Source organism: Gigantopelta aegis, chromosome 9 (assembly GCF_016097555.1).
Source record: "Gigantopelta aegis isolate Gae_Host chromosome 9, Gae_host_genome, whole genome shotgun sequence".
In the NCBI taxonomy this organism is placed as follows: Eukaryota; Metazoa; Mollusca; class Gastropoda; order Neomphalida; family Peltospiridae; genus Gigantopelta; species Gigantopelta aegis.
The window spans coordinates 47,502,730-47,514,890 of NC_054707.1; the positions used below are offsets into that span (position 1 = coordinate 47,502,730).

General features: G+C 35.2%; 1 protein-coding gene across 1 annotated transcript in view; it reads left to right on the top strand.

Moving 5' to 3' along the window:
- The window catches only part of LOC121381607 (polycystic kidney disease protein 1-like 1), a 246,383-nt gene that overhangs the window by 34,185 nt on the left and 200,037 nt on the right, over positions 1-12,161 (top strand). The window lies entirely within an intron of this gene.

The following is a 12,161-nucleotide window of genomic DNA, read 5'->3' on the forward strand; positions in this document are numbered from 1 at the left end:
AAGTAACTATTCTTTTTGAGAGAAAAACATTTAAAATATGTGATGCTGACACATTTTCCATAATTCTTCAATGTTTACAAACTTATGCTTTATTTTTTATTTTGTAATTTATTATTAAAAAAAAAAATTGAAGTTGATTTTTCTTATTTTGTGAATGCATGCATTTACTGTATAAGATGACGGGTTAGTATCCTTTATTACAACTATATGACTGTTGTGAAAACAGTGTCTGTTTACAGTGGGAATCAATGGAATGAAGAATCAATAAGTATAGTTCATCATATGGTAGCCAGGCATGCTGGGCTCAAGAAAATTAACCACACTTTACTATTAAGTGGTCATTATAGCGCATACTATTTGTGGATGGCAATTAACCAGCTATTCACTTGATGATAGCCTTGTCGAAAAATGGAAATGATGGTTGGGGGAATGACAGTTTTTGATGGAGGTACTTAGTTCATATTGTGCCATTTGAGTATAGCAGGTCATTATGATGAAACGAAGGAAGTTAAATAAGCTGCCATTTGATGTTAAGTGCATGTCTTAGGTGAAATAAGTTACACATTTTATGATCTCCCGCACTTGTAAAATGTGGACATTTTGTGGCATTGCTCTAGACCCATAGAGGCAATGCTGCACTTAATGGCCAAAGAGGCAACATCTAAAGTCACAATGCAGCATTTAATATAATATTTCAGGGAACATTTTGTTTTCAAAATCTTGATTAACAATATTTCTCATTATCTTAATATAAAAAAAACCTTTGCAATTTCTCCCACGATTTCAATCTGTTTCGACCCTTTCTGTCAGTTTCCTCTGTCTCTGTTTTCTGAGCTGTCCACACCATCGCCTACCTGTCTCAACTTCCTCCACGGGTGCAGTCTCTGTGTATTTCCCTACACCCACCTGGCATCCTCGTCCTCTGCCGCTAATAAAGCTGGTCTGACCCACAGCACTAACTAACGACCGCCGGTAGTAGGGGTGCATAGTAGGTGGTTACAAGTGCCTCTTAACAATGCCAGAAGTAACTACTAAACACTCCCCGAAGTGGTCGGACTAAGCCCACAGCTAAAAGCTGATGGGGAATGGCAGGTGTGTGGCACAGTAAGCCACAAGAGACAAGCACCTGTTGCGGTTGGAGAGACAAGGACTGGGATGTGGAGGTGGACAGCGAAAGAAGTTGAAAGATAGGAGGAGTTGCCAGATCGGGAAGAAATGAGATGGAATTCAAAGGAGAGAAAGGAAAGGGGGCAGTGGGATAAACCCCCCCCCCCCAAAAAAAACAAAAAAAACAAAAAAACCCAACAAAAAACCCAACAATATTTCTAGTCAATTGAAAATTGATTAGCAACATCAAATTAATTTTTTAAAATTGTGTAGCAATCTCTGAAACTTCTGTAATGATCTGGGAAGCGATATTAAAAAACCCAAAACAAACAAAAACAGGCAGAAAATTTATCAAGATTCTGAACTGCCCTATATCCCTGATTTTAGGTTGAAAGCATAAGATTAATGAAATCCTAAAATATCTAGATTACATAATTTGTATGATTCTTACAGAATTGATTTGGTTTATATTATAATGCAGTCTCTGACCAGTCATGATACTTGTTTAACATTTATGAGATCCATTGCTACTAATGGTAAAATCTAGCGGGTTTCCTCTTTAAGACTATGTCAGAATTTCCAAATGTGTCGTTAAAGAAAACAAACTAAATTGTTTTATTTCTTTTTGATGTTATATCAAATGCTGTGGTATGTGCTGTCCCAGGCCTACAAAAATTGCAAGAATGTCTATTTTATTTGCTTGTTTGTGCAAGTCTGGTTTTGTGTAACTTATTTATTGTTCATGAGTTACATTCAGGACACAATTTACATGTCATAATGAGTTGTGCAAAACCAAAATGGATTACTTGTAGTATATTCCACAGCATGAAAAAAAAGCATTCCATGTGGGACGGACTATAGATTGGTTTCTAAGGGGCCTGTCTCCGGTCTGTCAGAAAGTGATTGTAAAATAGTTCTTGCTGTAGTTGTAACCCATATAGTGGCATTGTCTATATGGACCAAGAGTTATGATGACCCTGTTAGATCTCAAACGTCCCTTGTTTAAACTGCTACAGTCAAACAGATATTCCTTTCTTTTGTTTTCTCTTGTGAAAGCAGTGATCCAAGAATTATTATTAGGAGTGCTGAAAGATAAGAAAGTTTGTTTAATGATACCCCTAAAGAACATTGATCAATTAATCATCAACTATTAGATATTAGACATTTGGTAATTCTGACATATATATTTTTTTATTAGTACCAAGGGTTCTTTTATACGCATTTCCCCACAAACAGAAAGCATATACCACATCCTTTAATATATCAGTTGTGAGATGCTGGTTGAGATGTTGGGGGGAGGGGATCCCCAGTGGATCTGCAAAGGTTGAATCCTAGGACCCAAGCCCTTCAGGCGAACACTCTACCGACTGAGCTAAATCCCACCCGTGATAAAAGCTGATGTTTGAGATATGGGTTAGAACCAATACCAAGATAATCTAATATATGCACTTTTATACAAACAAGTCTGTGCATACCTGTTGTGAATGGAAACCATTGCAAATGATTGATCCCAAAACTTGAGATACCTCGAGCACATGCTGTACTACTTGAGCACATCCTTATCTGAAGATGGCAAAACATTGATGTGTAAGGTGGACTAACAAAACAGATGAGCAAGGAAATGAGGCACAAGAGGAAAAAAAAAGGTTTTTCTTAAACCTCAGAATTTTTATATTTTCTTTCTTCAGTTCAAGTCAGGGACCCTAGTTTGAAACAGTTTCAAGATACTAAAGAAAATATTTCAATTATATAATATGCTCTAAATGATATGGGGTTACAGTATGATGTGTTGCTCTTTACCTACAGAACCCACCAAAAACCCCACCAATACCCCCCAAAAAACCCAACCTCCCCAACCCCTCCCCCAAACCCCCTCAATAAATCCTGACATCTGCATATCAGTTGTAATGTGGATTGACTTGCATTTTCAGTATTCGTATGAGATGTGAGCAATCTTGGCTTTGTTATTATCTTTATAAATGCATACATTCATGGAAATCCTTAAACATTTTTTAATGCCACATGTCAGTCTATCTATACTGCACTTCATTCAATTTTTACTTACCCAGGGTTTAAAATGGATCACACACATTGCACTGGTGTAGGAAGTGTGTTGGGGGGGGGGGGGGGGGTAAGGGGGCATGCCCCCCACTTTTTAGATATTTTGCTTTATATTTGCTTTATAATAGTGTAAAAGTGTGTAAATATAAAAGTGTGCCCTCCTCCCTACTTTTTGGCACCTTCCTACACCACTGCATTGTTAGCAGTGTACGGGCAGCTTATTTTGAGTCAAAATCATTTTACAAAAACATTTATATTTAAATAAAACATTTTTTACAAAGTGTAAGCTCTTTAGCATTTTGGCAAAGTCAGTATGAAATTCATTTCCCAAATTCAACCTCTGTTAATAATAATAATAATAATAATGATGAAGTTCCTTTTGCAATTTTTGCACTTCTTTAAATTTAGACTTTTCAGTGCTGCAATTCATAGGAGGGATAAAACTATGTTTCAAATGTTTGTACTACTCTTTTACTTTGTCATTTGGGGGTAGAAGAAAGGAAAAAGTGAAAATGTCTTGGCACGCATTATCATTGACATGTGGTGACCATTTGCTTTCCTCCATTGTGTGGCACAGCCATACACTCTGTTCACTCGCTTGCTGGGAAGTTCCACCCAGTTTGTGATTTTGTTTCATTAACTTTATTTTTTTCAGATGCTTACAGAACTATATAAAATGTCAGATATGCTCTTTCCTTTTATAGCAAGCAATTTCTCACAGAGTACACAAAACAATTGCAACCACCTTTGAGGCACTTTTGGGGAGTTTGTATCTGAGTTAAATGATATGTAAATGTATATATAAATATTATGCCAGGGAACATTTGGTTTAGTATTTTGGAGATCACTACACAATTATAAAAAATGTTATTTAAAGGGACACATCCTAGTTTTTAAACACTATAGCATATATTTTACTATTAGAGCCGTTTTTTTTATAATTTAAATCATACTTTACTTAGATTTTATTGTTTATGTTATTAATTTCTGTACATTCGAAGTGCTTTTGGTCATCCTGGTGTTTTTAATATCACAAAATGCATTTCTCATAGTTTTAAAAACGCACGTGCGTCTGAGACGCGTAACAGTTATGGAGTCGAGTTTTAGTCTATTTTTAGAGGTTATTTCACCATTTCAAAGTCATAGACTCATGTTTCACTCATGTTGTAACTTTATCCAAATGTGTTACAGGTTTGTAGATTAACTAAATGTAGTGTTAATTTTCACGGGTTGAAACTAGGGTCTGTCCCTTTAACTTAATTTTTTTAAATTTTAAGTAGTTAATTTTCAATCAATTAACAACTATTGATAATCAAAATGTTGAAAATAAAATATTCCCAGAATATAATTGGATATACATGTATACTAGTATTCATTGTGCATATATCATTGCTGTCATGGAGAATAATCTTGACGGTTTGTAATGTCTATCCATTACAGAAATTAATAATTAGGTTTTATGGTTAGTACTTATTAAGAGAAAAGTATGTGTGGTGTCCTAACACTTAATCCCCATGCCAACCACCACCAGAGTTTGGCACTCTCTTTGTGTTGGAGGCAGTACTGGGATTTGAACCCAGCATCTTCCAACCTTCATACCTTTTTTCACTGTGCAGGTAGATACTGGGTTTGATTACATTGTGAGGTGGTGGTGGATTTTATACTTACTGGTACAAGATATTAGCTCCAACTTGGTGCAGGCACAACAATGCAACAATGCTCATAGGGGAATGTTATAATTAAAACTCAATAACACTCATTGGTGAATAATGGCTTTTTGGGGAAGTTACAATTAAAGACAATTTGTTATTTAAAATTATAGCTCAGTGGGAGTTGTATTTAAGACTCGATGAAGAGTCATAAATTAGAGCTTGGTGACGAACGATATGATCCAAGTTTCCTCCACTTCACGTGTATCATTATGGGTGTGCCTTGTGCCTCCACTTCATGTGTATCATTATGGGTGTGTCTTGTACCTCCACTTCACATGTATGATTATGGGTGTGCCCTGTACCTTCACCTCACGTGTATCATTATGGGTGTGCCCTGTACCTCCACCTCACGTGTATCATTATGGGTGTGCCCTGTACCTCCACCTCACGTGTATCATTATGGGTGTGCCTTGTACCTCCACTTCACGTATATTATTATGGGTGTGCCATGTACCTCCACTTCACGTGCATAATTATAGGTGTGCCCTGTACCTCCACTTCACGTGCATAATTATGGGTGTGTCTTGTGCCTCCACTTTACGTGTATCATTATGGGTGTGTCTTGTACCAAAGTCTTTTGTTAATGCTGGGGTATCAGTAATTATTATTCCAAATTAAGTGTGTGACTTTGATGATATTTAAATTAGTAAAATATTCAAGATTTCACTTCCATACATGTATTTAAGGTGTATGATACATAATCTGTACATTGTTATACCTTTAGCAGGCCTCCTCAGCAATCAAATTGTGCATGTGGTTCTTGAATATCCTGATTCCAGACTTTTCCCCTCTTGTTTGCTGAACTGATAGCAATAAAACACATTAATTCAGGAAAATACAAATGTAACCTATGAGACCAAAATACAAAATATATGTATATATTATTATATGAAACAGGTACTGGTATAATCATATATAAATATGGTTATATGAAACAGGTACATGTATGATCACATACATGTAACAAGATAACAACAATTGGCACAGTATGCTTTACTTCAAACAATTAAGTGTGTACATAAAAAATGTTAACAGATTAATGAGGTATTTTGTACAGTATAACATGGTTTAAATTAAAGCAGCTCTGTCAAAGTTGCTTACTGGCAGTTTTCTGCCAAAAATATTTATTAATTTGTTCTTAAAAGGTAAAAATTACCCCTTGAACTACATTCCCACAAAAAATTACAACCAAATAATATAATTTACTAGCAGAATGTTGTTTTTTAAAACTGGAAAATCTGACGATGTGTGACATATTTACCAACCGTAATTCTTTCACAAAAACCCAGCTGAGTTTTTCTCTACTTTTCACTATTTTTCATGGCCCAGATTTTTGAAGCTATCTTAGTGCTACAATATTGTAAAACTCATATCAGGGGTCGAAATATTTTTTTTTTGCCTCTATCCCAAAGGAATAGTACATTTCAGAAAGTACTATTCCATCTGAGAATATACTATCCCATTAACGATACTTGTAAACAATAGAATCCTAACCCTAACCCTAATTGCAAAATACTGCAATCAGCAAACACATATCTACCAGTCTACATAATATTAAGAACTGGAATCGAACTCGCCCCATTACATTATAATGCCTTCGAGCATATTTGTAAGTATAGTGACTTGACAAACTTTTGACTTGAAACTAGTGGCACATGAGTTATCGGCCTTAATGAAAAAAAGGTGCAAGAGTAATCTTTGCATACACAGAAGATTATATACAACAATAAAAAAATATTTGATTACTTATAAAAATAAATAATACAAATCGGGTTGCATCGAAAACCATTGCAGGGGGAGGGTCGATATTTTGGGTTGACAGTATTTTGAAAACCTCTTTACATCAATCCAGTGGAAAAATTACATTATACAAATAACTACAAAGTTGACTTGCTGAAGTAATAAAATTTAATTGCTGAGGCATGGCCATAACTTTTAGTTTTTAAAAACATTTTAAATTTATTTTTATCAACTTCATTTGTTTTTCTAAAATGATTTGTGAAGAGAATGTGCTTTTGCGGAACCAGAAGTCACTTTTTTTTTATAAACGCACCAAATGCAAACACAGTGATATTGACAAGTGTACAACTCGGAGAACTTGAACGCAGCATTAGTCTTGATCAACAAGACTTCTTAAAGTTACTGTATCAGGCGAAATGCTCTGCGATTTTGTTGAGCCAGAATATTGTTGGGACCAAAAACGCGAAGACGGAATAGTCACATGCAGATTTAGCTGTTTTGTTTTATATTGCAAGTATTCATGACGGAATAATGGAAGATGTTTCTTACTGCTCCTTTTGGAAAATTACTAAATTCGGAATAGCGGAATAGCGTATATTTTGACCCCTGCATAGCCTATGACAGTTTTATAATATTGTAGTGTTAAGATAGCTTTGAAAATTGGTAGCCAGGATTCTTGAGAAAGCCACTGTGGCACATGTAATTATGATCAAATAAATATTTATTTCCATTCATAACCAGGTTAAGTGAATGGAAATGCATATTTTTTTTAGGGGCTGTTTATAAATTTAGTCATCAAAATGTTCATGACTATAAAGACTGGGAAAAGGGGTTAATGTCCATGTATGTTTTTAAAACCAGCAAAAAAAAAAAAAATATATATAACTTACAAAATTATAATTTTTTTAGGAAGGGGAAGGGGTACCAAAAATTGTATGGTTTGTGAAAAATTAATGTCAGTAATGGTGAATGACCCCTTGTGATATCTTAGCACATTTCAAAGTGGTCGCAGCTATTACATGTAGCTGTATTGCAGCACTACAACTGGACTATATCCTCTTCTATCTTACTAACCACTAACATCTAACACCTAACTCACTGTCCTGGGTAGATCGATGAGGTGTGTGCCCAGGACAGAATGCTTGAACTTTAATTGAATATATCCAGCCAGTGGTATATGCTACCCTGTTTATTGGGTGGTGCATATAAAAGATACCTTGCTGCTAATGGAAAAATATAGTGAGTTTCTTCTAAGACTATATGTCAAAATTACCAAATGTTTGACATCCAATAGGCGATGATTAATAAATCAATGTGTTTTAGTGGTGTCGTTAAACAAAACAAACTTTAATTGGATATAAACACAAAAATAAGTTGAATGAATGAATTGCAGCAATTGATCAGGTTGTTTTCAGTAAATAACAGCAAGGGATCTTCTATACATTTTCCCCCAGACAAAACAGCACATACCAGAGATAATTACACCAGTTGTGTGGTGGTTTGAGGTACAGTTTACCTATGTAGTTTTAAACATGCATAACCATGTATACATACAGACTTACAGGCCTCGGAATTTAGTGTTAGAAGTGCAGGCTATGATAGCCTTTACAAATCTAGGACATGAAGGGCACTTAGGCTAACCTAAAAGGCAAAAAGGCTACTTTCATACATTTTCAAAGGGCACCAAGGCAGTTTTATTTGGGTAGTCGATTTAACCAGAAAAGAACTTTAAACTGTAATTCTGTTAAATTGGTCATTCATCAATAAATCAGTGTGTTCTAGTGGTGTTGTTAAACAAAACAAACTTTAAGGGATTAGTGGTGTCATTAAACTCAACTTTGGTGGAGAGAGATTAAAACATGTCTGGTCTCCTTGAACAAACACTGCTGCTGTTCCATCTCATCACAGCATGTAATGGATCAAAATCCACTGCTTTTGGACCATCTGAGCAAAAAAACTAAAAACCCAACAAATTATGGGGGTTTAGGGTAGGGTTGAATGCTGGTATACAAAATAAAGAATTTGCATTATTATTTTGGGTGCTTTGATTTTTCAAATGATCTTTTGCCATTGCCGGTTGTTTCTTTTTGTACCACTGCTTGATATGACTTCAAGACTTGTCGCCTTAAGCCCTGGACTTGATCACTGGCATTGTCAGAGACTGGACCCAGCCTAAACATGACAAACCTGTTTGAAATTGGAATCATCAACCCATACATTTATTGGGTACCACAGTAATTGGTGACTCACAGGGTTGCATGACGGTATGGTAATATGTTTGTTGTGATTACATGTTTTTTATTACAAGCTGCCAAGTACTGTAGGCCTACAGAGGAAAATATATTGTATAATCGTGACTAGTTATCTCATACAGTGTCGGTTTATTTTCCCAAAACAACAACATGTGCAGTCTCAATAAAACAATCAGGGATTTCTCAATGTAACATGCACTAAGCAGCAGGTCATCGCAGTTTTGTTCTGCCTGCAAAGGTGAATGTCATTAGAAGAAGCAGTGGTACAATTTTAGTTGTTGGCTACTGCTCTAACAAGTATTTGTTAATGCATATGGACTGCTGAGAATGGGTAATAAATGGAATAGACCACAAAACTTAAAAAGTTTTTTTTTTCAGTGTTTCAATTGCGAATAAATTAATTTGGTTGATTTCAGCTTGGTTCCATCTGATAATAAACATACTAAAATAATTAATGTTATGAAGAATATCAATAATCACAGGTCAGTTTAAATAGCTAATAATAATAATAATTTTACCTAAAATTATAAAAAAGTTTCGGAAAACAAATGAGCCGCAGAAATGCATAACTGTAGACATGTACAAACATTAAGCAATTCACGTTTTGTTTTTTTCATTACCGCTGTAATTTATCATTGTTATATTTGATTTTCAGTTATAATACATAACCAAGAAACTGTATACAAATACTACTGAGGAACATTGAAGTAGTTCATGTTTTATTTTTTTAAATGAAAAAAAACATGACCTGTTAAACACTTGTTAAGTTTTTTTTTAAAAAGGACACCATGGCAGATATTTAAAAGGGCACGGTTATTCCTAGCTGTAAAGTAACTGGTATTTTTGTGGCATCACAACAAAGGCACAAGGCAGTACTGCAAATGCTGTGGAGCCATTGTGAATTTCGAAGCCTGGACTTACATAAAACATTTGTCTGTGGGATAGTGCATATATAAAAGATCCCTTGCTACTCATGGAAAAAAATTAGATTTCCTCTCTAAGACTACCGGGTATATGTCTAAAATGACCAGATGTTTGACATCCAGTAGCCGATGATTAATAAATCAATGTGCTCTAGTGGTGGTGTTAAAAAAATAATTTTTTTACAAAAAACAAATGTGTTTGAGGGAGGGATAAATGTTTCCTCCTCTCCTTCAGCTGGATTCCACACGTTAACTGTAGTAAACTAAATAACATATCCCTATGGTGTTTCAATGGGTGTGGCTGTAGATATTCATCTCTCCTGGTCTGATGTTCCATTTCCACGGTTTGTGATTGTTGAATTGTTCTCTCTGCAGCTAAGACAACAAGCCACAGTGTTGATGTTTAACTATTGTTTCACCCAAATAAAGGCAACCTGTCCATAACCTCCACCTAATTTAAACAGACCACTTCTCTTTTCATGCAGTGCTCTAGAATATATACATCGAAGTAACTCCAAACCTGCAAAAACCAAAACACTAGTTAGTATTAATGACAACAGTAATTTAGTTTATAACACAGTGCCGTCATTGTAACATTTGACTTTATAAACAACAGTGATTTATTGTGGTGCTTCGCCTTATTAACATTTGTAATTCAATATACATGCACCAAGTACAAACTGGGGTCAGCTAGCAAAATATTAAATTCTATATTACAGGCCGCATTGTTTGCAGAGATGCAGAACAAATAGTACAGTATAATATGGCACTCAATTTGTTTTTAGAGTTGTTATATTAAAAAGTATTTTTTTTTATCATTTTCTTTCTTTCTCTGTCACTCCTTTGACTGTCCTTCCCTCTATATACAAATGTGTCTCTTTGTCTGTCCCTGTCTGTCTCTGTCTTTCTCTCTTTTTTTTTCTTCTCTTTTTTAAAAATCTTTTTCTGACAAACATAACATTAACTGGCAGGCAGACACATTTTGATATGTTGGATGGACAGACATCTACACATTCAAATCCATATCTATACACACATCAGTATGTTACATGTATATTCTTGGTGCTTCAGTTAGACTCGTACATGTTATGGGCTGGATCTAGCTCTCAGAACAGCACTCATCTGAGGTGCTTGTTTTGTAGGATTAAATGTCTTTGGTGAACCCACTGGTGTTTCTTTCTCCATCCCAACAAATGCCCCACTTATGGTATATCAGGCTGTGGTATGTGCTGTCCCGCTGGGAAATTGCATATAAAAGACTTGTTTACTAAATAAAAAAATGTAGCGGGTTTCCATTTAAGACCATATGTCAAAATTATCAAATATTTAACATCCATTAGTCGATTATTACTACAACAATATGCTCTAGTGGTATCATTAAACAGGACAAACATTTTACTTATAAATGTACATATGCTTATTTGAACACTGAAATAATATGTGTTCTCGATACTCGAGGCAGTACGTATTGGGTGGCGTTTTGTCCCTAACAATGTATAAGCTGTTATGATTAATGGTTTCCATGAATCAGATCCTGCAGACCTGCACATTCAAGTAACAATAGCAGATTCTGACTGAGAGGATTATGTAATGACTACACCCTAAGGTGTTGCCATGCAGGCATCCTGTTTGGTCTGGAAATAGAATATTGTTGGATATTTTAAGATGTCTGTGCAATATTATTAACATATTTAGTCATCAAAGGCCTTTTGTTTTGATGAAAAATATTTGAGTTAAAAGCATCACATCAACATATAACTTAATAGTCCGTATGAGATTACTTGGTGTCCTTTTCTCAGAGTATTAATCATCATTGTAGTATGTTAAAAGCATGAGTGATAGCTTCCATATTGCTTATTATATATTGTATAGGCTGCTTCTATAGGCTGGTGATGTGTTTGTAAGTGATCCATTTTAAAATACATTTTAATGTGTCTGTAGTTCGCTATACATAATTTGAACACAATGTCTGTTCTCCCATATCATACTGTTCTCCTTTATCTTACTGTTCTCCCATATCTTACTGTCCTCCCATATCATACTGTTCTCCCATAACTTACTGTTCTCCCATAACTTACTGTTCTCCCATATCGTACTGTTCTCCCATATCTTACTGTTCTCCCATATCATAGTTCTCCCATATCTTACTGTTCTCCCATATCTTACTGTTCTCCCATACCATCCTGTTCTCCCAGATGATACTGTTCTGCCAGATCATACTGTTCTCCCATATCTTACTGTTCTGCCAGACCATACTGTTCTCCCATATCTTACTGTTCTCCCATATCTTTCTCTTCTCCCATATCTTACTGTTCTCCCATATCTTACTGTTCTTCCATATACTGTTCTCCCATATCTTACTGTTC